The sequence below is a fragment of the Eubalaena glacialis genome, chromosome 13, assembly GCF_028564815.1.
Source record: "Eubalaena glacialis isolate mEubGla1 chromosome 13, mEubGla1.1.hap2.+ XY, whole genome shotgun sequence".
Lineage (NCBI taxonomy): Eukaryota > Metazoa > Chordata > Mammalia > Artiodactyla > Balaenidae > Eubalaena > Eubalaena glacialis.
The window spans coordinates 29,487,824-29,513,600 of record NC_083728.1 but is presented as its reverse complement, the minus strand read 5'-3'; the positions used below and the strand labels follow the sequence as shown (position 1 = coordinate 29,513,600).

At 35.1% G+C, this 25,777-nt stretch overlaps 1 pseudogene; it reads left to right on the top strand.

The window, feature by feature from the left end:
- Positions 1-1,353: 1,353 nt before the first annotated feature.
- On the top strand, positions 1,354-3,980 carry LOC133104167 (signal-regulatory protein beta-2-like; annotated as a pseudogene).
- Positions 3,981-25,777: the final 21,797 nt, after the last annotated feature.

Genomic DNA, 25,777 nt, shown 5'->3' with positions numbered 1-25,777 from the left:
TGTATAAAGCTTGGTCTTTTCATTCAATGTAAGATTAAAATTCACTAAATACAAAATTTAAGGTAAAAGTTATTTTAAAGCACTGAAAGCTATTAAAATGTACTTAAAATTTTAACTGTACCTGCTTAGTGTGGTGCACTGACCCATAAGGTAATCTTCAACAATCCTTGCTGTTATTGTGTTCACACCCCTATATAGTCCCCATCTGAATATGGCTGGGTATGTGACATGCTTCTAACTAAAGACTAATGCAAAAGTGATGGGCTGTCACTCTTATGATTATATTAGGTTATATAAAGATTCATTGCACTAAAGTTGCTCTCACTCTCCTGCTGGCCTTGAAGTAGCAAAGAACCACAGTGGGAATTGCTTATGTAGAGGCCCACTTGGCAAGGAACTGTGGGTATTATGTAGGAGGTAAAGGCCTGAGTCCTACAACAACAAAGAACTGAATTCTGCAAACAACCTGAGTGAACTTAGAATGAACATTCTGCAGTCAAACCTCCAGATAAGAACGCAACCCAACTGACACCTTTATTGCAGTCTGGTGAGACCTGAAGCAGAGAAACCATCTAAGCTGTGCCTGAATTTCTGATTCAAAGAAACTATGAAATAATAAATACATGTTGTTTTAAGCCACTGAATTTATGGTAATTTGTTGTACAGCAATAGAAAGTCAATATACTGAATAAGATAGAGCAATTGATCAAGAGAAAGTTCTCCATAGTTTTGTACAACTTAGCTTGCATACATTTTGTGTATGTTCCATTAACTCAGTGTCAGTGCTGCTTGTGTGATACCCTAGAAAACATAGCAAGAACAATTAAATACTAGAGATAATAAAGATACGATTTTGTTGGGGAGGGTTGAGTTTTTATGAAATGCAAACCAGTATACTATCTAAAATGTTGTAAACTCCCAAGAACTGATTTTCACCTGTTAGCGAAAATATCGACCTGGTTGAGAATGCATACCTCAGTGATTATTTGGCTGGAATTGTACGAGTGAGCTTTTCACCATGGAAGAGCTGGTAGAAAATCGGAGATACTTCAATCTGCAGGTCATTCTCTGAACTCAATATGCGTGGACTATCAGTACATTGCCCTTAGCTTGGGACCTTATCTCTAATTCTGGGACACTATATATATATCCCAATGCAGAAGGAAGGTGCCATCCTCATTTTTGTACATTTGTCCCCATCCCCTCATCCCATATGACAACCAGATTTGTAATTTTCACACAAATGGTGCTAGTACAAGTTGCTGAAAGAATACACACTCTTACATAGTCAGATCCCCTTGACATAACACCAGAACCTCAGACTACCTTGGACCAAAATAGGATACATGAGAAATGATTCTGTTTTTTCCAGGAACTTCAGGTGAAGAGTTCCAGGTGAACCAGCCTGAGAAGTTAGTGTCAGTCAACACTGGTGATGCTGTAATCTTGGGCTGCCACATGTCTACTCTGTCCCCAGCAAAGACCATCTTGTGGTTCAAGGACACTGGGTCAAAAAGACAATTAATCTACAGTTTCAATGGAAGACACTTTCCCAGAGTAACCCAAATGGGAAATAACGACATGGCCAACCAAACAAACTATTCCATCTGCATCAGTAATGTGTTACCTGAGCATGCTGGCACCTACTACTGTGTCAAGTGAAGAAAAGGGCATCCAGACCAGTATACGTCTGGACAAGTAACCTATGTATATGTAAATGGTAAGTACAACCTAATCCACTTCTGGGTTTGTAAAGATAAATATTTAAAAATCTGTAACATGCACAAAATCATTACTACACATTGGATACTATGCCCCCTCATCCACAAACAAACAACACTGTAGGCTAGAATTCTACAGATGGCCTTTCTAATCAGCTGTTCTGAGGGCCTGTGCCCAATATTGAATCAGGATGTGTTACAGGTTACACCCTTCCATGGTGGCCAACTCCAACAGAACCCAATGAAATATGGCAAGGGACACTCCCATATAAAAAGACACTGGGTAGGCGAAATGCACTTGCATGATTGCACTACATGCTCTTAAAAGTGAGCAAACTGAGACTTAAAAGCTGACCAACTTTTCTAAGACTTTAGGAACAATCCTGGAATGAGAACTATCCATTGTTTCTCTTCTAACCTACTCCCTGAGGCTGAATTTCCATTTGCTGACCCTCATAACCACATGTTAGCTTGTAGATTCAGAATTAAATCTCAACATAGATTAAGTTTGTGCCCAAATGTCCAATATCTTCTGAACCAAACCAAAGGGATGTTCAGGCAGGCAAAATCACTACAAGCCTGCACAATTTCACCTACCCATTTCCATCTGAAATGTGATTGGGGCCTGGTGGCAGGTACCCAAGGAGTCACCAGGAGTCAATGACAGGGCGTGTTTTCCTACTATAGCCAGGAGTAGCTTCTACGGAATTATGAGACCAGAAGGAGGGATGTTGAGTGTCATCCACTCTCAGGTCTTGTTTGGAAAAGCTCTCCCAGGGGGTTGAGTCACTCTCCTGGTACCTGAACTTTCCCTGGTCTGCCCTGAGAGTTGTACTTTTAGCTCTGCTTTTCTCTTATTCTCTTAAAACAACCAATATTTCCTTCTCCTTGCCACCGTCTGAATTAATTTAATGAAATACAGTGAGATGAGTGTGTCCCTCTGTTCTGCCAGGAAAGCTGGTTCTCGCCAGTAATATTTTCCTCAAGTCCAGCCACATTCCATGGCATCCAACTGCCCAGGAAAAATTCACATATTTCTTTCAAACTGAAAAAAGTGAGTACAGGTAGCTTACCTGCCATTCTTTCTTGGCCTCACCGGCTAAGAGTTCCTTTTCCCCCTAATCTGAATCTTAGGCCATCTGTGATTTTATCCCTTGACAACTTGAAAGGAGAGATTATTACCATGACCTGACATTGTACGGGGTAGTAATGTTGGTGGTAGTGGGGGTTAGGGGTCAGTGGTGGACCCTCCAAAATTAATGCAACCCCTTGAGGCTCTACTCTCTTTTTTTTTTTGAGGAGAATAAAGTCTCTCCCTCTTCCCTCTTGAGGAGATAAGCAAAAGACCCACACTCTGCCTTCAAGAATATATGTCCACCTGATATTTAGGTTTCTGATTTCTTGTCTTCCCCTTTCTCCACACCTCTCAGCACTAATGTCTCCACAAAAATCAGTGACTGATTGCCCTTCAGGGGCGAGACGAAGACCAATCCCAAACTCTCTGGATGTGTGGGGTGGGATGAGGGCCTTGGATGAATCCCCAAAGGTATTGGGGAATTTTTGGCATTTAGATGGGAAGAAGGACTCATCTTTATGAACACTACCCATTCATAATTCCACCCCTCCCTCTCCATTCTCCTCTTACTTTTCTTAAGGGCTGAGAAATGAAATTGGGGTGGTGATGCATCTGTTCCTCTGAAATGATTTCCTTCTGTTAGCATTCAGGGAAAGGGCTGCCTCCACTTGCTCTGAACTTAGTGTGTGGGTATTCATATATGTCACTAAAACAACTGATGAATGAGGCCCAACCATGATCTGGATCCAGTTTCCTGGCCACAGCCAGGGAAATGGGAGATGATTTTGAGTTTCTTTCCAGGAATCACAGATGAAATGTTCACGGTGCAACAAGCTGAGATATCACAGACTGTAACAACTGGGGAAACACTTGTCTTGAGTTGCAGTGTACCAGATTCATTTCCAAATGGACCCGTCCTATGGTTCAAGGGGACTGGACCAAACCGTGACTTAATCTACGATTTCAAAGGAGGTGTTTTTCCCAGAGTAAAACAAATTGGAAACGTTGCTGAAGCTGGCAACAGAGACTTTTCCATCCGCATCAGTGAAATCTCTCTTGCAGATGCCGGCACCTACTTCTGCATGAAGTTCAAGGAAGGGAAACCTGACATAGAGTACCAGTCAGGTCAGGGCACCAAGGTGACTGTTATTGGTGAGATGTCTCCTCTACCCCTTGGTGTATGATATCTCCTCAGTAATAATATCCTCCATTCACTGAACAATTGCTGTATGCAAAAAGTTATTGAGAGTTCTATGTACATTTGATCTTGTTTAACTCTCTCAGCAACCTGTGAGCTAAGTATTTTACAGCAAGAGAAAGGGAGACTCAGGAAGGTTAATGGAGTGATGAGAAATATTTTGTTTAACGTTCCAATATTCAACATTCCCCAATAGCTAAGCTAAACCAATTAAGGTAATGTCATGGGCCCTACCAGTGGTTGATTCAAATATGAGACTGGCTTAAACCAATTGTGGTCTATAAGAGAAAAGGACAGGCATGCAGGAAAATCTGGAAAACTTATAACTTCTCTTTCCTATTGAATGGAAACAAACAATTGTGTGGCCCATGTGCTCCAGACAGATATTATATCATCATAAAGGGATCAGTTGAAAAATCTGCTGTAGATGAGTGCAGAGATGTAAAGAGTATGTTTTGACAACATTTTATGGCCATACTGTCCTGGTTTCAACTTAACCTCTGTACTCTAAGTTAGGGGAGAGAAAATACTTTCCTAAGCCAATTTGCTTAAAGTCACCAATGTCCTGAGGGATGACAGGTGATAAAAGTCCCATCCACAGTGTGTTGAAATACAGTTGCAAATCAAATGTATTCTGCTCCCAAACCCTTAATAATTTTTAGTGTTTTGCTACTTATGATGCTATCTGAAATCTGAGCAATACCCAACCTGAGAAATGATTAAACTGGTGATATTATAACATTACTGTTTATTGGGTCATCTACTCTATCCCAAGCACTTTCCCCATATTATTGTATTTATCCTCTTAGCAACTTGAGTATAAAGATGCTTGTCCTAATTGTACAGGTGAGGAAACAGCTTCAAGGATATTCAGGAGTACAGATAGTAGGGAATAGGGGTGAAGTTGGTCTGGTTTTTCTCCAGTATGCTCTACATTACTGAAGAATCTTTTCTTACAAGGGATAAGAACCCAATACATTAGTTTAAACCAAAAATAAGAGTTGATTGATCTCGTAGCTGTGGAGGATTCTAGCTTCCTCAAAGCATCCAAGACAGAGTTTTAGGAATCAAGGACTAAAGGTCTGGATTTGGGCTCAGCGCCTCCAAGACTCTTTATTCTCTGATATTCTCTCCTCTCTATTCATCTCTGTCTGAATTTGTTCTCTCCTGTTACACATGAATCTTTTCCATATGATGGGGAGAATAAATGAAGAAAATAACATTCATTCCCCAGCTTATCAACCAGGATGGAAAAAGAGCTTCTTCTCAGCCTCCACAAATGAGTCCCAGGGAATCATTTGAATTTTCCTTCCTGTGTCATATATCCAATATTTCACTTACTCATCATTGCAAGGGAGAGGAGGTGCTAAGTAGGGAAACCATCAATCCAATGTTTAACAGGCTGAAAACAGCATGTGTCCACCTAATGTCCAAATCCTTCATTTAACATAGATTCAAGTTGAGACCCAGAGACTGGGCTTGCCTGAAGGTACACAGGCAGTTGATATTAGAACTCAGGTTGCCTACTCCCAGAATTTTTTTGGTTTTATGGCTTTGACTCCTTCCTAATAACATTCTAGTTGGAGAAGAGGTGTGGATGTATGAGACAGAGAGAGAGTTCAGAAACTGCTTGTGAATGCACTCAGGTATCAAGATTAACAGGCAAAGCCTTCAATGTGACTATTATAAATATGTTCAAAGAACTAAAGAAACCATGAATAAATAAGTATAGGAAAGTGTGATGATAATTTTGTATAAAATAGATAATATCAATAAAAAGAAATTATAAAAAAGAATGAAGTGGAAATTCTGGAGTTCAAAGGCACAATAACTGATATGTAAATTTCACTAGAAAGGCTCAACTGTAGATATGAACTGACAGAACAATGAATTAGCAAACTTGAAGAAATACCAATAGAGATTATGTAATCTGAAGCACAAAGAAAAATAAAATAGTGAACACAACTTCAGAGAAATGTAAGCCATTATTAAGCACACCAACATAGGTATCATAGGAGTAGCAGAAGCAAAGGAGAAAGAGAAAGAAGCAGAAGAAATATGCAAAGAAAAAATGGTTGGAAACTTCCTAAATTTATTGAAAAATAATCTACACATCTAGATTTCAAAGCACTCCAAGTAGGATAAATTCATGAGATCCACAGGCAGACACATCACAGTAAAGATGATGAAAGCAAAGATAGGAGAAAATCTTGAAAAGCAGCAAGGGAAAATGACCCACAAGGAAACCCCAATAAGATCTGCAGCTAACTTTAGCAGAAACCGTGATGGCAAGAAGGCAGTGGGCTCACATATTCAAAGTGCCCAAAGAAAAAAGTCAACTAGGATTCCTTATATCTACCTTTCAAAATTTAAGGCAAAATAAAGACATTCCCAGATAAACAAAACCTGTGAGCTGAGATAATTTGTTGCTAGTAGACCTACTTACAAAAATATGAAAAGAAGTTATTAAGACTGAAAGCAAATGACCCCAGCTGGTAATTCAAACTCACCATATATATATATATATATATATATATATATATATATATATATATATATATATATATATATATATATATATATAAAAAATAAATATACATATATGATAAACTATAATATATTATATAATTTATATACATAAATTACATATAAATTATACACATAACATATTTCATATATAAGATATATATATCTGATAAAGGTAATTTTGTAATTATAAAAGATAGCATAAATGCATATTTATTCTCCTTTCTTACCTTAACAGATTTTAAGAAAACAATTATATACAATTATATGTACATAACATATTGGGCCTATAACATGGAAATGTAATATTTGCCAAAAACTTCACAAAGTGATTGAGAACAAAGCTGAATTTGCCTAAAGAAATGACTCTTCTTGTTAACTCAAATTCACAAGAACAACTGAAGAGAACAAAAAATGATAAATAAGATGAATATGACAAAAGCTATAAATATGTAGGTTCTTTTTTCTCTTAGCTTTTTTAGAGGACATAAAGTTATATCAAGTAAAAACTAAAACAATGTACATTTAGGTTTGTAACATTTATGAATGTGATATGTACAGCAATAATACCAAAAAAGGGGGAAAGGAGTAATAGAACTATATAGAAGTAACATTTCTATGTCTCATTGAAATTAATATAAATCTGAAGCTGACTCTGATGAGTTAACATGTATATCATAAACTCTAGAGTGACCACTAAGGAAATGATTTTTAAAATACATAGTAAGGAAATTTAATAAATTAAAATGCTACATTAGAAAATATTTACTTAATGCAAAAAGGAGGAATAGAGGAACAAAAAAGACATGATAAACATAGAAAACAAAAGGTAATGGGACTTCCTTGGTGGTCCAGTGGTTAAGAATCCATGCTTCCATTTCAGGAGGCGTGGCTTTGATCCCTGGTCAGGGGTCTAAGATCCCACATGCTGTGTGATACTGCGAAAGGAAAGAAAAAAAGTAATATTAAATGTGAATGGATCAAATGAACTGATCAAAAGGCAGAGATTGTCTGGCTGGATTTAAAAAACAAACAAACAACATCCAAATATATGCTGTCTACAGGAGACACATTTTAGATTCAATGATACAAATACATTGATAATAAAAGGAAGCCAAAGATATAGCATGTAAATCCAACCTTAAGAAACCAGGATTTGCTATACTGTTATCCAATAAAATATACTTTAAAACAAACAAAAAAATGTTATGAGATAAAAAGGGACATTTTATGATGATAAAAGATTCAATCCATCAGAAATAAAACAATAGAAATACTATATATATGCATGTAACAACAGAGTACAAAAATATGTGAAGTAAAAACTGACAGAAATAAAGGGAGAATAGACAATTCAAAAATAGTAGTTGGAGAATTCAATATCTCAATTTAGAAATAGATAGAACAATTAGGCAGAAGATCAACAAGGAAATGAGTTTAAAACCACTATCAACCAACCAGACCTAACAGACATACATAAAACATTCCATCTAACAACAGCAGAAAATACATTCTTCTCAAAAGCACATGGCACATTTTCCAGGATAGACCATGCAATAATCAATAAAACAAACCTAAATACATTTAAGAGAATAGAAATAATACAAAGTATATTCTCCAACCACAATGGAATAAAATTAGAAGTCATATATAATGGAAAGAAATTTGACAAACCCACAAAGATGTGGAAATTAAACAGTACATTCTAAATAATCAATTTTATTCAAAAAAGGAATCAGAAAAGAAATTATAAATACTTTCTGGTGAATGAAAATGAAGAACAATATTCAAAAACTTATAGGACGCAGCTGACAAAGCACTTAGAAGGAAATATAGCTGTAAACATCTCCAAATAAAAATAGATGATCTTAAATCATGACATAACCTTCCACCTAAGACACTTTAAAAAGAACAGCAAATTAAACCTAAAAAAAATCAAAACTAATGACATTTAAAAAAGAAAAATTGAAAAAATCTAAAGTTGGCTCTTTGAAAAGATCAATAAAATTGGTAACCGTTTAGCTAGATAAGATAAAAATAAATAAGACAATTTACTAGAACAAAAAAATCAAATAAGAAGTTATTTCTGTAACTACTAACATTACAGAAATAAAAAGACATCTAAAGGAACACTATTAACAATTATATGTAAATAAATTAGATAACTTAGATGAAATGGAAAAATGCCTAGAAAGACACAAAAACTACCAAAACTGACTAAAGAAGAAAGAGCATTTGAAATTAGCTATAACAAGTAAACAGGTTAAAGTCGTGATCAAAAAATTACCCTGATATCAAAACTAGACAAAGATATCACAAAGAAAATAAATAGGCAAATATATTTTATGTATATGTACATGAAAATACTCAACAAAATGCTAGCAAACTGAATCCATTAACATATAAAAAGTAATAAACATCATGACAAATTTGGATTTGTCCGATAGATGGGTTTGGTTTAGCATCAAAATCAATGTAATACATCATATCAATAGGATAAAAAGAAAACTACATGATCCTCTCAAGAGACGCATAAAATGCATTTGACAAAATCTAAAACCCTTTCATTATAAAAATACTCAACACAATAGGAATATATGGCAAATTCCTCAACCTAATAAAGTGTAAGCATGAAAAACCCACAGAGAATATTATATTTATTAAAGAAAGGCTGAAAGCGTTAGATCAATAACAAGGCAAAGATATCTGCTCTCATCACTTCTATTCAACATTGTACTAAATGTTCCAGCCAGGGTGCTTAGGTAATAAAAAGAAATAGAAGACATTGAAATTGGAAAGAAAGAAGTAAAATTACCTATATTCACAAATAACATAATCTTGTGTTTAGAAAACTTCTAAGAATTCCAGTAAAAATCAATTAGACTGACTGAACAAGTTCAGCAAGGTTGAGCATACAAGATTAATATAAAAAAAAAAAAAACAGTTGTGTTCCTATACACTTAAGATGAACAATCTGAAAATGAAATTAAGAAAACAATTCTATTTACAATAACATCAAAAAGTAAAATATTTAGGAATAAATTTAACAAAAGAAGTGCAATTTTAAACTCTGAAAATTATCAAACAATATGGAAAGAAATTAAGAAGATCTAAATAATGAAAAAAAATCCCATTTTCATGAATTGGAAGACTTAATATTATTAAGATGGCAAAATTGATCTACAGCTTCAGCACAATCCCAGCTAATTTCTTTTTCTTTTTTTGGTTAAGTCTTATTTACTATTTATGTAATTATGTAATTATTGATAACTGTTGAAATGAGTCATACACTGATTGCATAATCTTTCTTTTCTTTTTTCTTTTTCCTTTTTTTTTAGGAATTTAAAAATCTTCAGCAGATTTTTAATTTAAAAAGTGAAACCTCAGAAATATATTTTACAAAGTTGAAATTTCAGAAATAAAATTGTCATTAAAAAAACTTATTTACACATACTCATCTTCACCCCAATACGTTTCCAACAGAGAAATACCAATAGTTTCTTTTTAAAGTTCTAATACTATCACAGTGAGAATATTGATATCATTTCTTGGATGTGGTAAATGTGGTATGCCCTGCACTTAAATATGAATTCTAGATACTTGTAAATTTAACTAGCTTGAGGTAGTTAGAATTAGTCAGAAAAAGGCTGATTGTCTCAAGTCAAACAAAATGTATATTCATTAATTAGCCTTTATTTATTTATTTATATTGGCTGTGTCACACGGTATGTGGATCTTCCTCGACCAGGGATTGAACTCATGCCTCCTGCATTGGGAACGCAGAGTTTTAACAACTGGACCACCAGGGAAGTCCTAATTAGCCTATAGGACATAATTATTAACTAGAACTACTGAGGTTTAGCTCTTATTTATTTATTATTTTTTTGTAATTTTTTTTGGAGTATACTGGCTTTGCAATGGTGAATTCTATCAAATATTTAGAGAAGAGTTAACACCTATACTTCTGAAACTCTTCCAAAAAATTGCAGAGGAAGGAACACTTCTGAACTCATTCTATGAGGCCAACACCACCTTGATACCAAAACCAGAGAAAGGTATTGCACAAAAAAGAAAATTACAGGCCAATATCACTGATGAACAAAATGCAAAAATCCTCAACAAAATACTCGTAAACTGACTCCAACAATACATTAAAAGGATTATACACCATGATCAACTGGGATTTATCCCAGGTATGCAAGGATTCTTCAATATATGCAAATCAATCAATGTGATACACCACATTAACAAATTGAGGAATAAAAATCATATGATCATCTCAATAGACGCAGAAAAAGCTTTTGACAAAGTTCAACACAAATTTTATGATAAAAACTCTTCAGAAAATGGGCCTAGAGGGAACCTACCTCAATACAATAAAGAGCATATATGACAAACCTACAGCTAGCATCATACTCAATGGTGAAAAGCTAAAAGCACTTCCTCTTAGATCAGGAACAAGACAAGGATGTCCACTCTCACCACTTATATTCACCATAGTTTTGGAAGTCCTAGCCATAGCTATCAGAGAAGAAAAAGAAATAAAAGGAATCCAAAGTGGAAAAGAAGAAGTAAAGCTGTCACTGATTAAAGATGACATGATATTATACATAGAAAATCCTAAAGATGCTACCAGAAAACTACTAGAGCTCATCAATGAATTTAGTAAAGTTTCAGGATACAAAATTAATACACAGAAATCACTTGCATTCCTATACACTAACAATGAAAGATCAGAAAGAGAAATCAAGGGAAAAAATCCCATCTACCATGGCATCAAAAAGAATAAAATACTTAGGAATAAACCTATCTAAGGAGACAAAAGACCTGTAGTCATAAAACTATAAGACACTGATGAAAGAAATCAAAGATGACACACATAGATGGAGAGATATACCATGTTCTTGGATTGGAAGAAGCAATATTGTGAAAATGACTCTACTACACAAAGCAATCTACAGATTCAAGCCAATCCTTATCAAATTACCAAGGGCATTTTTCACAGAATTAGAACAAAAAATTTTACATTGTGTATGGAAACACAAAAGACCATGAATAGCCAAAGCAATATAGAGAAAGAAGAATGGAGCTTGAGGAATCATTTGTGAAGCCATCTGGTCCTGGATTTTTGTTTGTTGGGAATTTTAAATTTACTGATTCAGTTTCAATACTGTTCATATTTTCTATTTCCTCATGGTTCAGTCTTGAGAGATTGTACTTTTCTAAGAATTTGTCCATTTCTTCTAGGTTGTCCATTTTATTGACATATAATTATTCATAGTAGTCTCTTATGGGCCTTTGTATTTCTGTAGTGTTTGTCATAACTTCTCCATTTTCATTTCTGATTTTATTATTTTGGGCACTCTCTCTTTTTTTCTTGATGAGTCTGGCTAAAGGATTATCAATTTTGTTTGTCTTTTCAAAGAACCAGCTTTTAGTTTCATTGAGCTTTTCTACTGTTTTCTTCATCTCTATTTCATTTATTTCTGCTTTGATCTTTATGATTTTTTCCTTCTAATACCTTTGAGTTTTGTTTATTCTTCTTTATATAGATCCATTAGGTGTAACGTTATATTGTTTATTTGAGATTTTTCTTCTTTCTTGAGGTAAGCTTATATTGCTATAAACCTCCCTCACAGAATTGCTTTTCCTCTGTCTCATAGGTTTTGGATTGTCGTGTTTTGTTTTTTTTTTTCATTTGTCTCTAGGTATTTTTTTATATCCTTGTGATTTCTTCAGTAATCCATTGGTTGTTTAGTATCATAATGTTTAGCCTCCAAGTATTTGTGTTTTTGCAGTTTTGTTTTGTTTTTTGTAGTTGATTTCTAGTCTCATAGAATTGTGGTCAGAAAAGATGCTTGATATAATGTCAGTATTCTTAAAATTACCAAGACTTGTTTTGTGACCTAGCATGTGATCTATCTCAGATAATGTTCCATGTGTGCTTGAAAAGAAGGTGTTCTTCTGCTTTCAGATGGAATTGTGTATATGTATGTGTATATATATATATATATATGTATATATCTATATATAGATATGTATATAAGTGTGCATTATAGATAGATAGATAGATATCAGTTAAGTCCATAAGTCCAGTTGGTCTAATGTGTTATGTAAGTCCCTTGTTTCCCTATTCATTTTCTATCTGGATGATCTGTCCATTAATGTAAAAGGGGTATTAAGATTCCCTACTATTATGGTGTTACTGCCTATGTCTGTTAATATTTGCCTTATATATTGAGGTGCTCCTATGTTGGGTGTATATATATTTACAATTGATATATCGTCTTCTAGGTTTGATCCCTTGATCATTATGTAGTGTCCTTCTCTGTCTCTTATAACTCTCTTTATTTTAAAGTCTATTTTGTCTGTTACAAGTATTGCTACTCCAGCTTTCTTTTGATTTCCATTTGCATAGAATAACTTTTTCCATCCTCTCACTTTCAGTCTGTACGTGTCTCTAGATCTGAAGTGAGTCTCTTGTAGACAGCATATAGATGGGTCTTATTTTTGTATCCAGTCTGCCAATCTATGTCTTTTCGTTGTGCATTTAGTCCATTTACACTTAAAATAATTATCAGTATCTATGTTCTTATTGCCATTTTGTTAATTGCTTTGGGTTTGTGTATGTAGGTCTTGTTTTCCCCTTTCTTCTTCTTTTGTTCTTGTCTCTTGTGATTTGATAACTATCTTTAGTGTTATGTTCATATTCCTTTCTCTTTTTTGTGTGTATATTTTCTACATTTTTGTTTGTGATTAGCTTGAGGTTATTGCACATGATAGTTTTAAGTTGCCGATCTCTTCAGCAAGAATAAACAAATGGTTCAATGGCCCAGAATAGAGAGACCAGAAATAGACCCACATAAATACAGTCAACTGATCTTTGACAAGGGAGCAAAGGCAGTACAATGGAGCCAAAAATTATCTCTTCAACAAATGGTCCTGGAACAACTGGACAACCATGTGCAAAACAATGAATCTAGACACAGATCTTACACCCTTCACAAAAAATTACTCAAAATGGATCACAGACTTAAATGGAAAACACAAAACTGTAAAACTTCTAGAAGATAACATAGAAGAAAACCTAGATGACCTTAAGTAAAATGATGCATTTTTAGATACACCACTAAAGACATGATCCATGAAAAAAAAATGGTAAGTTGGACTTTATTAAAATTAAAAACTTATGCTCTGTGAAAGAAAATGTCAAGAGAATGAGAAGACAAGCCACAGAATGGAAGTAAATATTTGTAAAAAGACATATCTGGGTTTTTTAGAACAAAAAAGTGCAAAAATGAAAATTAAGAACTGAATCAATATGCTAAACAGCTTGGAAACAGCTAAAGAGAGAATTAATGAACTGAGTGAGAGGTAAGAAGAAGGTATCTAAAATGAAGCACAGAAAAAGAAAATGAAAAATAATAGTGCAAAGAATGTAAAACACTTAGGACATAATAGAAGTAAACAAAATGGAACTCAAGTCCGCAAATAGAAGGAGGAAAAGAATAAAGCATAAGCAATAATTGAAACAATGATGGCTGAAAATTTTCCAAAATTGAACAAATGAATAAAAAACACTTCAAATCTCAAGCACAGAAAATACAAAAAAGTAGCTTACTGAAGTCCATCATAGTAAACTCTAGAAACTGAAGATAAAGAGAAAATTTTTAAAAGCAATTAAAGGATAAAGATATTATCCACAAAATTACAATAATAGTCCTGACTTTTGACTCTTCAACAGAAATATGGAAGAGAAAAAACAACTATGCACCTATAATTCTATAACCAGTATAAAAAGCTCTAAATTATAAAGGTGAGATTATAATATTTTCATTCATTAAAAAGATAAATTATCTCCATCAAACCTTCAATAAAATAAATGTTAAAGAAAGTTCTTTATGTAAAAGAAAAATAATCCCAAATAGAAATACAGAAATGTGAAAAGGAATGAAGAACAACTAAAAGGGTAAATATTGAGTAAGTATAAATAATTATTATAACAAATGACTATAATAATGTTATAACATATAACATTTGTAAGTCTGAAAGTATTTATAGAATTAAATACACAATAGTAGAATATAACTGAGGGAAATGAATGAAGCCAAAGTGTCCTATGATCCTTGTCTTGTCTAGAGTAATGGGTACTAATTTAAATTATTCTTTAATAAGTTAAAGTGTGTGTTGCAATTTCTAGGTAATCACTAAACGAATGCATAAGCCAAAAAAAAACAAACAAAAAAAAAAGAAATAAAGTAATTTTAAAATAGCCAGAAGGCAAGAAAGGAGATTGAGACAAAGAATAGTCAGTCTAAACAGAAATCAAATACACATGTAACAGAATAAAACATAAATATTTTTGTATTTATATTAAATATAAGTGGCAAAAATGCTCTAATTAATAAAGATTGTCAGACTCCATAAAATAAAAACACAATCCAACTATGCTCAATCCAACTACTTACAGGAAACACACTTTAATATAATAACATAGAAAGTTATATTACGCGAATGAAAAGAAAGCACATGTTGTTATATTAACACCAGACAACATAGACCTTACTTTTTAAAAAAAAAACATATTTAATGGAGTATAATTGCTTTACAATGGTGTGTTAGTTTCTGCTTTATAACAAAGTGAATCAGTTATACATATACATATGTTCCCATATCTCTTCCCTCTTGCATCTCCCTCCCTCCCACCCTCCCTATCCCACCCCTCTAGGTGATCACAAAGCACAGAGCTGATCTCCCTGTGCTATGCGGTTGCTTCCCACTAGCTATCTATTTTACATTTGGTAGTGTATATATGTCCATGCCACTCTCTCACTTTGTCACATCTTACCCTTCCCCCTCCCCATATCCTCAAGTCCATTCTCTAGTAGGTCTGTGTCTTTATTCCCGTCTTGCCACTAGGTTCTTCATGACCTTTTTTTTTTTTTCCTTAGATTCCATATATATGTGTTAGCATACTGTATTTGTTTTTCTCTTTCTGACTTACTTCACTCTGTATGACAGACTCTAACTCCATCCACCTCACTATGGTTTTCTCAGGGTATATGCCCAGTAGTGGGATTGCTGGGTTGTATGGTAGTTCTATTTTTAGTTTTTTAAGGAACCTCAATACTGTTCTCCATAGTGGCTGTATCAATTTACATTCCCACCAACAGTGCAAGAGGGTTCCCTTTTCTCCACACCCTCTCCAGCATTTATCATTTTTAGATTTTTAAATGATGGCCATTTTGACTAGTGTGAGGTGATACCTCATTGAAGTTTTGATTTGCATTTCTCTAATGATTAGTGATGTTGAACATTATTTCATGTTTTTGTTAGCTGTCTGTATATCTTCTCTGGAGAAATGTCTGTTTGGGTCTTCTGCCCACTGTTGGATTGGGTTGTTTGGTTTTTTGATATTGAGCTGCATGAGCTGCTTGTGAATTTTGGAGATTAATCCTTTGTCAGTTGCTTCATTTGCAAAAATTTTCTCCCATTCTGAGGGCTGTCTTTTCACCTTGTTTATGGTTTCCTTTGCTGTGCAAAAGCTTTTAAGTTTCATTAGGTCCCATATGTTTATTTTTGTTTTTATTTCCATTTGTCTAGGAGGTGAGTCAAAAAGTATCTTGCTGTGATTTATGTCATAGAGTGTTCTGCCTATGTTTTCCTCTAAGAGTTTGATAGTGTCTCGCCTTACATTTAGGTCTTTAATCCATTTTGACTTTGTTTTTGTGTATGGAGCTAGGGAGTGTTCTAATTTCATTCTTTTACATGTACCTGTCCAGTTTTCCCAGCACCACGTATTGAAGAGGCTGTCTTTTCTCCATTGTATATTCTTGCCTCCTTTATCAAAAATAAGGTGAGCATATGTGCATGGGTTTATCTCTGGGCTTTCTACCCTGTTCCATTGATCTATATTTCTGTTTTTATGCCAGTACCTTACTGTTTTGATTACTGTAGCTTTGTAGTATAGTCTGAACTCAGAGAGCCTGATTCCTGCAGCTCCGTTTTTCTTTCTCAAGATTGCTTGGCTATTCGGGGTCCTTGTGTTTCCATACAAATTGTGAAATTTTTTGTTCTAGTTCTGTGAAAAATGCCAGTGGTAGTTTGATAGGGATTGCATTGAATCTGTAGATTGCTTTGGGAAGTATAGTCATTTTCACAATGTTGATTCCTCCAATCCAAGAGCATGGTATATCTCTCCATTTATTTGTATCATCTTTAATTTCTTTCATCAGCATCTTATAGTTTTCTGCATACAGGTCTCTTGTCTCCTTAGGTAAGTTTCTTCCTAGGTAGTTTATTCTTTTCATTGCAGTGGTAAATGGGAGTGTTTTCTTAATTTCACTTTCAGATTTTTCATCATTAGTGTATAGGAATGCAAGAGATTTCTGTGCATTAATTTCGTATCCTGCTACTTTACCAAATTCATTGATTAGCTCTAGTAGTTTTCTGGTAGCATCTTTACGGTTCTCTATGTATAGTATCATGTCATCTGCAAACCGTGACAGCTTTACTTCTTCTTTTCCGATTTGGAATCTTTTTATTTCTTTTTCTTCTCTGAATGCTGTGGCTAACACTTCCAAAACTATGTTGAATAATAGTGGTGAGAGTGGGCAACCTTGTCTTGTTCCTGATATTAGTGGAAATGGTTTCAATTTTTCACCATTGAGGACGATGTTGGTTGTGGGTTTGTCATATATGGTCTTTATTATGTTGAGGTAAACTCCCTCTATGCCTACACTCTGAGGGTTTTTAGCATAAATCAGTGTTGAGTTTTTTTCAAAAAATTTTTCTGCATCTATTGAGGTGATCATAAGGTTTTTCTCCTTCAATTTGTTAATATGGTGTATCACATTGATTGATTTGCGTATATTGAAGAATCCTTGCATTCCTGGATAAACCCCACTGGGTCATGGTGTATGATCCTTGTAATGTACTGTTGGATTCTGTTTGCTAGGATTTTGTTGAGGATTTATGCATCTATGTCCATCAGTGATATTGGCCTATAGTTTTCTTTCTTTGTGACATATTTGTCTGATTTTGGTACCAAGGTGATGGTGGCCTCAAAGAATGAGTTTGGGAGTGTCCCTCCCTCTTCTATATTTTGGAAGAGTTTGAGAAGTATAGGTGTTAGCTCTTCTCTAAATGTTTGATACAATTTGCCTGTGAAGCCATCTGGACCTGGGCTTTTGTTTGTTGGAAGATTTTAAATCACAGTCTCAATTTCAGTGCTTGTGATTGGTCTGTTTATATTTTCCATTTCTTCCTGGTTCAGTCCCAGAAGGTGGTGCTTTTCTAAGAATTTGTCCATTTCTTCCAGGTTGTCCATTTTATTGGCATATAGTTGCTTGTAGTTGCATGATCCTTTGTATTTCTGCACTGTCAGTTGTTACTTCTCCTTTTTCATTTCTAATTCTATTGATTTGAGTCTTCTCCCTTTTTTTCGTGATGAGTCTGGCTAATGGTTTATCAATATTGTTCATCTTCTCAAAGAACCAGCTTTTAGTTTTATTGATCTTTGTTATCATTTCCTGCGTTTCTTTTTCATTTATTTCTGATCTGATCTCTATGATTTTTTTCCTTCTGCTAACTTGGGGGTTTTTTTGCTCTTTTTTCTCTAATTGCTTTAGGTGTAAGGTTAGGTTGTTTACTACAGATGTTTCTTGTTTCTTAAGGTAAGAATGTATTGCTATAAACTTCCCTCTTAGAACTGCTTTTGCTGCATCCTATAGGTTTTGGGTCGTTGTGTTTTCATTGTCATTCTTTTCTAGGTATTTTTTGATTTCCTCTTTGATTTCTTCAGTGATCTCTTGGTTATTAAGTAGTGTATTGTTTAGCCTCCATGTGTTTGTATTTTTTACAGATTTTTTTCTGTAATTGATATCTAGTATCATAGCACTGTGGTCGGAAAAGATACTCGATACGATTTCAATTTTCTTAAATTTACCAAGGCTTGATTTGTGATCCACCATATGATCTATTCTGGAGAATGCTCCATGAGCACTTGAGAAGAAAGTGTATTTTGTTGTTTTTGGATGGAATGTCCACTAAATATCAATTAAGTCCATCTTGTTTAATGTATCATTTAAAGCTTGTGTTTCCTTATTTTTTTTCAATTTGGATGATCTGTCCACTGGTGAAAGTGGGGTGTTAATGTCCCCTACTATTATTGTGTTACTGTCGATTTCCATTTTTACGGCTGTTAGCATTTGCCTTATGTATTGAGGTGCTCCAATGTTGGGTGCATAAATATTTTCAATTGTTATGTCTTCTTCTTGAATCGATCCCTTGATCATTATGTAGTGTCCTTCTTTGTCTCTTGTAATAGTCTTTATTTTAGAATCTACTCTGTCTGATATGAGAATTGCTACTCCAGCTTTCCTTTGATTTCCATTTGCACGGAATATCTTTTTCCATCCCCTCACTTTCAGTCCATATGTGTCCCTAAGTCTGAAGTGGGTCTCTTGTAGACAACATATATATGGTTCTTGTTCTTGTATCCATTCAGCCAGTGTATGTCTTTTGGTTGGAGCATTTATCCTTTTACATTTAAGATACTTATCGACATGTATGTTCCTAATACAAATTTCTTATTTGTTTTGGGTTTGTTACTGTAGATCTTTTCCTTCTCTTGTGTTTCCTGCCTAGAGAAGTTCCTTTAGCATTTGTTGTAAAGCTGGTTTGGTGTTGCTGAATTCTCTTAGCTTTTGCTTGTCTGTAAAAGTTTTAATTTCTCTGTCGAATGTGAATGAGATCCTTGCTGGGTAGAGTAATCTTGGTTGTAGGTTTTTTCCCTTTCATCCCTTTAAATATATCCTGCCACTCCCTTCTGGCTTGCAGAGTTTCTGATGAAAGATCAGCTGTTAACCTCATGGGGATTCCCTTGTATGTTATTTATTGCTTTTCTCTTGCTGCTTGTAATATTTTTTCTTTGTATTTAAATTTTGATAGTTTGATTAATATGTGTCTTGGTGTGTTTCTCCTTGGATTTATCCTGTATGGGACTCTCTGTGCTTCCTGGACTTCATTGACTATTTCTTTTCCTATATCAGGGAAGTTTTCAACTATAATCTCTTCAAATATTTTCTCAGTCCCTTTCTTTTCCTCTTCTTCTTCTGGGACCCCTATAATTCAAATGTTGGTGCGTTTAATGTTTTCCCAGATGTCTCTGAGAGTGTCTTTAATTCTTATCATTCTTTTTTCTTTATTCTGCACTGAGGTACTTATTTCCACTATTTTATCTTCCAGGTCACTTATCCGTTCTTATGACTCAGTTATTCTGCTATGGATTCCTTCTAGAGAATTTTAAATTTCATTTATTGTGTTGTTCATCATTGTTTGTTGGTTCTTTAGTTCTTCTAGGTCCTTGCTACACGTTTCCTGTTTTTTTTCCATTCTATTTCCAAGATTTTTGAACATGTTTACTATCATTATTCTGAATTCTTTTTCAGGTAGACTGCCTATTTCCTCTTCATGTGTTTGTTCTGGTGCTTTTTTACCTTGCTCCTTCAACTGCTGTCTGTTTCTCTGTCTTCTCATTTTTCTTAACTTACTGTGTTTGTGGTCTCCTTTTTGCAGGCTGCAGGTTCGTAGTTCCTGTTGTTTTTGGTGTCTGCCCCCAGTGGCTATGGTTTGTTCTGTGGGTTTTGTAGGCTTCCTGTTGGAGGGGCCTGGTGCTTGTGTTCTGGAGGATGAGACTGGATCTTGTCTTTCTGGTGGGAAGGACCCTGTCCGGTGCTGTTTTGGGGTGTCTGTGACCTTATTATGATTTTAGGCAGCCTGTCTGCTAAAGGGTGGATTTGTGTTCCTGTCTTGCTAGTTGTTTGGTATAGGGTGTCCAGCACTGTAGCTTGCTGGTCGTTGAGTGGAGCTGGGTCTTAGCATTGAGATGGAGATCTCTGAGTGAGCTTTCGCCATTTGATATTACGTGGAGCCAGGAGATCTCTGGTGGACCAATGTCCTGAACTTGGCTCTCCCACCTCAGAGGCACAGGCCTAACACTTGGCTGGAGCACCAAGATCCTGTCAGCCACACAGCTCAGAAGAAAATGTAGAAGATAAGAAAAAAATAAATACATAAATAAAATAAAGTTATTAAAATAAAAAATAAGAAATAATTATTAAAAATATAAAAAATTATAAAGTAATTAAAAAAAAAGAAAGAAGAGAGCAACCAAACCAAAAAACATATCCACCAATGATAACAAGCACTAAAAACTATACTTAAAAAGAAACAAACAATCAAACAAACAAAACAACGGCCAGACAGAACCCTAGGAGAAATGTAAGAGCAAAGCTACACAGACAAAATTACGCGAAGAAGCATGCACATACACACTTTTAAAAAAAGAAAAAGGAAAAAAAAATATATATATCATTGTTCCCAATGTCCACCGCTTCAATTATGGGATGATTCATTGTCTATTCAGGTATTCCACAGATTCAGGGTACATCAGGTTGATTGTGGAGATTTAATCTGCTGCTCCTGAGGCTGCTGGGAGAGATTTCCCTTTCTCTTTGTTCGCACAGCTCCTGGGGTTCCGCTTTCGATTTGGCCCCGCCTCTGCATGTAGGTTGCCTGAGGGCGTCTGTTCTTCACTCTGATAGTACAGGGTTAAAGTAGCATCTGATTAGGAGGCTCTGGCTCACTCAGGCTGGGGGGAGAGAGGGGTACGGAATATGGGGTGAGCCTGCAGCAGCAGAGGCCAGCGTGACATTACAACAGCCTGAGGCGCGCCATGTGTTCTCCCAGGGAAGTTGTCCCTGGAGCACGGGACCCTGGCTGTGGTGGGCTGCACAGGCTCCCGGGAGGTGAGGTGTGGATAGTGACTTGTGCTTGCACACAAGCTTCTTGGTGGCTGCAGCAGCAGCCTTAGCGTTTCACGCCCGTCTCTGGTGTCTGCGCTGATAGCCGTGGCTTTTGCCCATCTTTGGAGCTTGTTTAGGAGGTACTCTGAATTCCCTCTCCTCCCGCACCCCGAAACAATGGTCTCTTGCCTCTTAGGCAGGTCCAGACTTTTCCCCAGATTCCCTCTCATCTAGCTGTGGTGCACTAGCCCCGTTCAGGCTGTGTTCACGCTGCCAACCCCAGTCCTATCCCTGGGATCTGACCTCTGAAGCCCAAGCCTCAGCTCCCAGCCCCCACCAGTCCCTCACGGTGGGTGATCAGACAAGCCTCTCAGGCTGGTGAGTGCTGGTCGGCACTGATCCTCTATGTAGGAATCTCTCCGCTTTGCCCTCTGCACCCCTGTTGTTGCATTCTCCTCTGTGGCTCCAAAGCTTCCCCCACACCCCTGCCACCCCCCATCTCGGCCAGTGAAGGGGCTTCCTAGTGTGTGGTAAGTTTTCCTCCTTTACAGCTCCCTCCCACTGGTGCAGGTCCCATCCCTATTGTTTTGTCTCTGTTTTTTGTTTTTTCTTTTGCCCTACCCAGCTACGTGGGGAGTTTCTTGCCTTTTGGGAAGTCTGAGGTCTTCTGCCAGCATTCAGTAGGTGTTTTGTAGGAGTTGTTCCAAGTGTAGATGTATTTCTGATGTATTTGTGGGGAGGACGGCTATCTCCACGTCTCACTCCTCCACCATCTTGAAGGTCTCCCCAGACAACATAGACTTTAAGTAAAGAATTATTATACAGATTTTGTAACAATTAAAAGTTCAACTCACCAGGAAGCTATAACAGTCCTAAATGTGTATACATTTAATAATATAGCCTCAAAATATGCAAAATGACAGAAATAAAATAGAGAAAATCACTATCATAGTAGTAGGATTTTAACAAATCTATTAGTTTTCTATGCTGCATTAAAAATTACCCCCAGGGCTTCCCTGGTGGTGCAGTGGTTGAGAATCTGCCTGCTAATGCAGGGGACCCGGGTTCGAGCCCTGGTCTGGGAAGATCCCACATGCCGCGGAGCAACTAGGCCCATGAGCCACAACTACTGAACCTGCGCATCTGGAGCCTGTGCTCTGCGACAAGAGAGTCCACGATAGTGAGAGGCCCGCGCACCGTGATGAAGAGTGGCCCACGCTTGCCACAACTAGAGAAAGCCCTCGCACAGAAACGAAGACCCAACACAGCCAATAATAAATAAATAAATAATAAATAAATTAATTAATTAAAAAAAATTACCCCCAAAACTTAGCGTCTTAAAACAATAAACATTTATTATTTTACAGTATCTGTTGGTCAGAAGTCTAGGTGCTGCTTAGTTGGGTGACTTTGGCTTAGGGTCTCTCACAAGGCTGCAGTCCACGTGATAGCCAGGAATGCAGTCATCCAAAGCTCAACGGGAGAAAATTCACTTCAAAGATCACTCCCATGGCTTTTGTCAGGCGTCAGGTCCTTGTTGGCTATTGGCTGAAGATAGTTACCCTCCACTAGGCCACAGGGCATCTCACAACATGGCAGATGGGTTCTCTTGAATAGCAGGAAAGAGAGGGTGAGGAAGATAGAAATCACAGTCTCTTTGTAAACTAATATCAGAAGTGTCATTCCATCATTTTTTGCTCTTCTATCATTAGAGATAAGTCACTAGATCCAGGGGAGGGGATTACATAATGGTATGACTAGCAGGAGGTGTCCATTATTGGGGACCATCTTAGAGGCTGCCTACCACCATAGCTCTCTAGGTAACTATTAGGACAAACAGATGAAATGACAGTAAGGGTAAAAATATTTGATCAATATGATTAACAATGTTGATTCAATTGACATATATATAATACTCCACCCAACAACTGGAAAATAAATATTCGTTTCAAGTGCATGTGGAATATTAACCAAAATTAATCATATGCTGGGTCGTGAAGTAAGTTTCAACAAATTTCAAAATATTGAACTTATATGAATATACCTTCTGATTTTAATGCCATTAAGCTATAAATCAATTACAAAAAGATAATTAGAAATTGCTATGTATTAGAAACTTAGGAAATAATCTGAATAAACCACCTAAAGAAACTACAATGCAAATTAGAAAATATTTTGAACTGAATAATTATGAAATATCAAACTTGAGGCATGCAGCTACTGCTGTTCTTAGAGGAAATATGTAGTCATAAATGCCTATATTAGAAAACAAAGAAGACTGAAAACCAGTAATTGAAGCATCCATATCAAGAATTTAGCAAAATAAAGACAATGGTTTTAATTTTAATGTGGTCAAATTTGTCAATCTTTTCCTTTATTATTATAGCTTTTAGTACTTGTTTAAGAAACTTTTCCTTACCACCAAAGTCCTGAAAATATACCCTTATATAACTTATTAAAGCCTTATATTTGTGCCTTTCACATGTAGCCTGTAATACACGTTTGTGATATGATATAAGAGTTCAACTGTATTTTTTTCTATATGGATATCTAATTGTTCCTCCCTTATTTATTGAAAAAGATGCCCTTTCTCCCACCGCTCTGTATGGTGTAAATTTGTCAAAAATTAAGTATACATATATAAGTGGGTTTGATCTGGGGCTCTGTAATTTGTTCCATGTTTTATATTCTTTGTTCATTCCTCCATTAATTATCACATTCTTTATAACTACAGCTCTAGAGTCAGTTTTCATACCTGGTAGAACAAGTCATCCAACTTTGTTCTTCTACTTAGCTATGCTTGACTTTTTTCATTTACATAAAGTTTAGAATATTTTTATTAAATTCAGCACACACACATATATACACCTTTTAGAATTTTAATTGGGATTGAACTGACTATCAATTGGGAAGCAATGAAATGTTAATGTCTTTATATATGTTTAAACATACATCTCTTTAAAATATCATACATATCTTTACAATATCATCTTTCTATCAATGAACATTATATACCTTTTCATTCACTGAGGTCCTCTATAATGTTAATCAATAAAGTTTTGTAGTTTTTCCTATAAAAATGGCACACTTCTTGTTAGATTGATTCCTACATGATATATTTGATGTTATTATAAATGACATCAATTAAATTTTTTTCATTTTCTAATTTTCTTACAATTGATTTGTGTGTATTGATTTTGCATCTAGCAACTTTGCTTATATCTAATATAATTTCTAAAATTTTTTCTATGGATTCTTTTGGACTTTCTTGATGCACAATGGTAGTATACAGTAATGATAACAGTTTATTGTCTTTGATCCTATCTTTATGCCTTTTATATATACCCCTTTCATGATCTAATAAGCAACCTAGACCTCTATAAAACAATAAATTGAAGTTGTGGTAATAAGCAAGACTATATTGTCCGGATTTCAAAGCTTTGAGTGTTTCCCCATTGAGTATGATGTTTGCTATATTTTTTAAACTAGAATGAACCATATGATATAACTAATATTTTACCATTTTGTATAAAACAAAAATAGCAATTGCATAAGTGTCCATATAACAGATTATCTTTACCAGATTAAACAATTCACTTCTATTTTCAATTACTATTTAAAGATGAGTATTGATTTTTAAAAAAAAATTTTTAGGAGTATAGTTGATTTACAATGTTATGTTAGTTTCAGGTGTACAGCAAAGTGAATCAGTTATACATATACATATTTCCTTTCTTCTTTAGATTCTTTTCCCATATAGGTTATTACAGAATATTGAGTTCCCTGTGCTATCCAGTAGGTCTTTATTATTTATCTATTTTATATATAGTAGTGTGTATGTATTAATCCTAATCTCCTAATTTATCCTTCCCCCTTTTCCCCTTTGGTAAACATAAATTTGTTTTCTACAGCTGTGACTGTTTCAGAGTTCATATGTGAAATCTAAAAAAATGGTACAAATGAAGTTGTTTACAAAACAGGTATAGAGTATTGATATTTTAATGTTTTTCCTGCATTTATTGAGATTATCATATGGTTTCTATTGTCTTTCTTTCAATGTGTAAATGTGATTAATTATATGGTTTGATTTTCTAATATTAATTTAATTTTCCATTCCTGGAATAAAACCAACTGGGTGTTGGTGTATTACTTGGTTTGCTAAAGTTTTACTTGGAATTTTACAATCTGTATTCTTAAGTGAGAATGATCTATGATCTGTCATTTTACTTCTTTATATTATCCTTGTTGGAGTTTTGTTATTAAAGTTATGCTAGCTTCAAAAAGTGAGACGGGAAGTGTACTCTTTCTCTATTCTCTAGGAAAGCTTATGTAAGATTGAAATATTGTTTGAATGTTTGTCATATCTTGCCTTGATATCATCTAGATCTAAAGATATTCTTTTATTATTTTTCCTCTAATAGTTTTACCAACTTTTAGATTTAAGAATGTA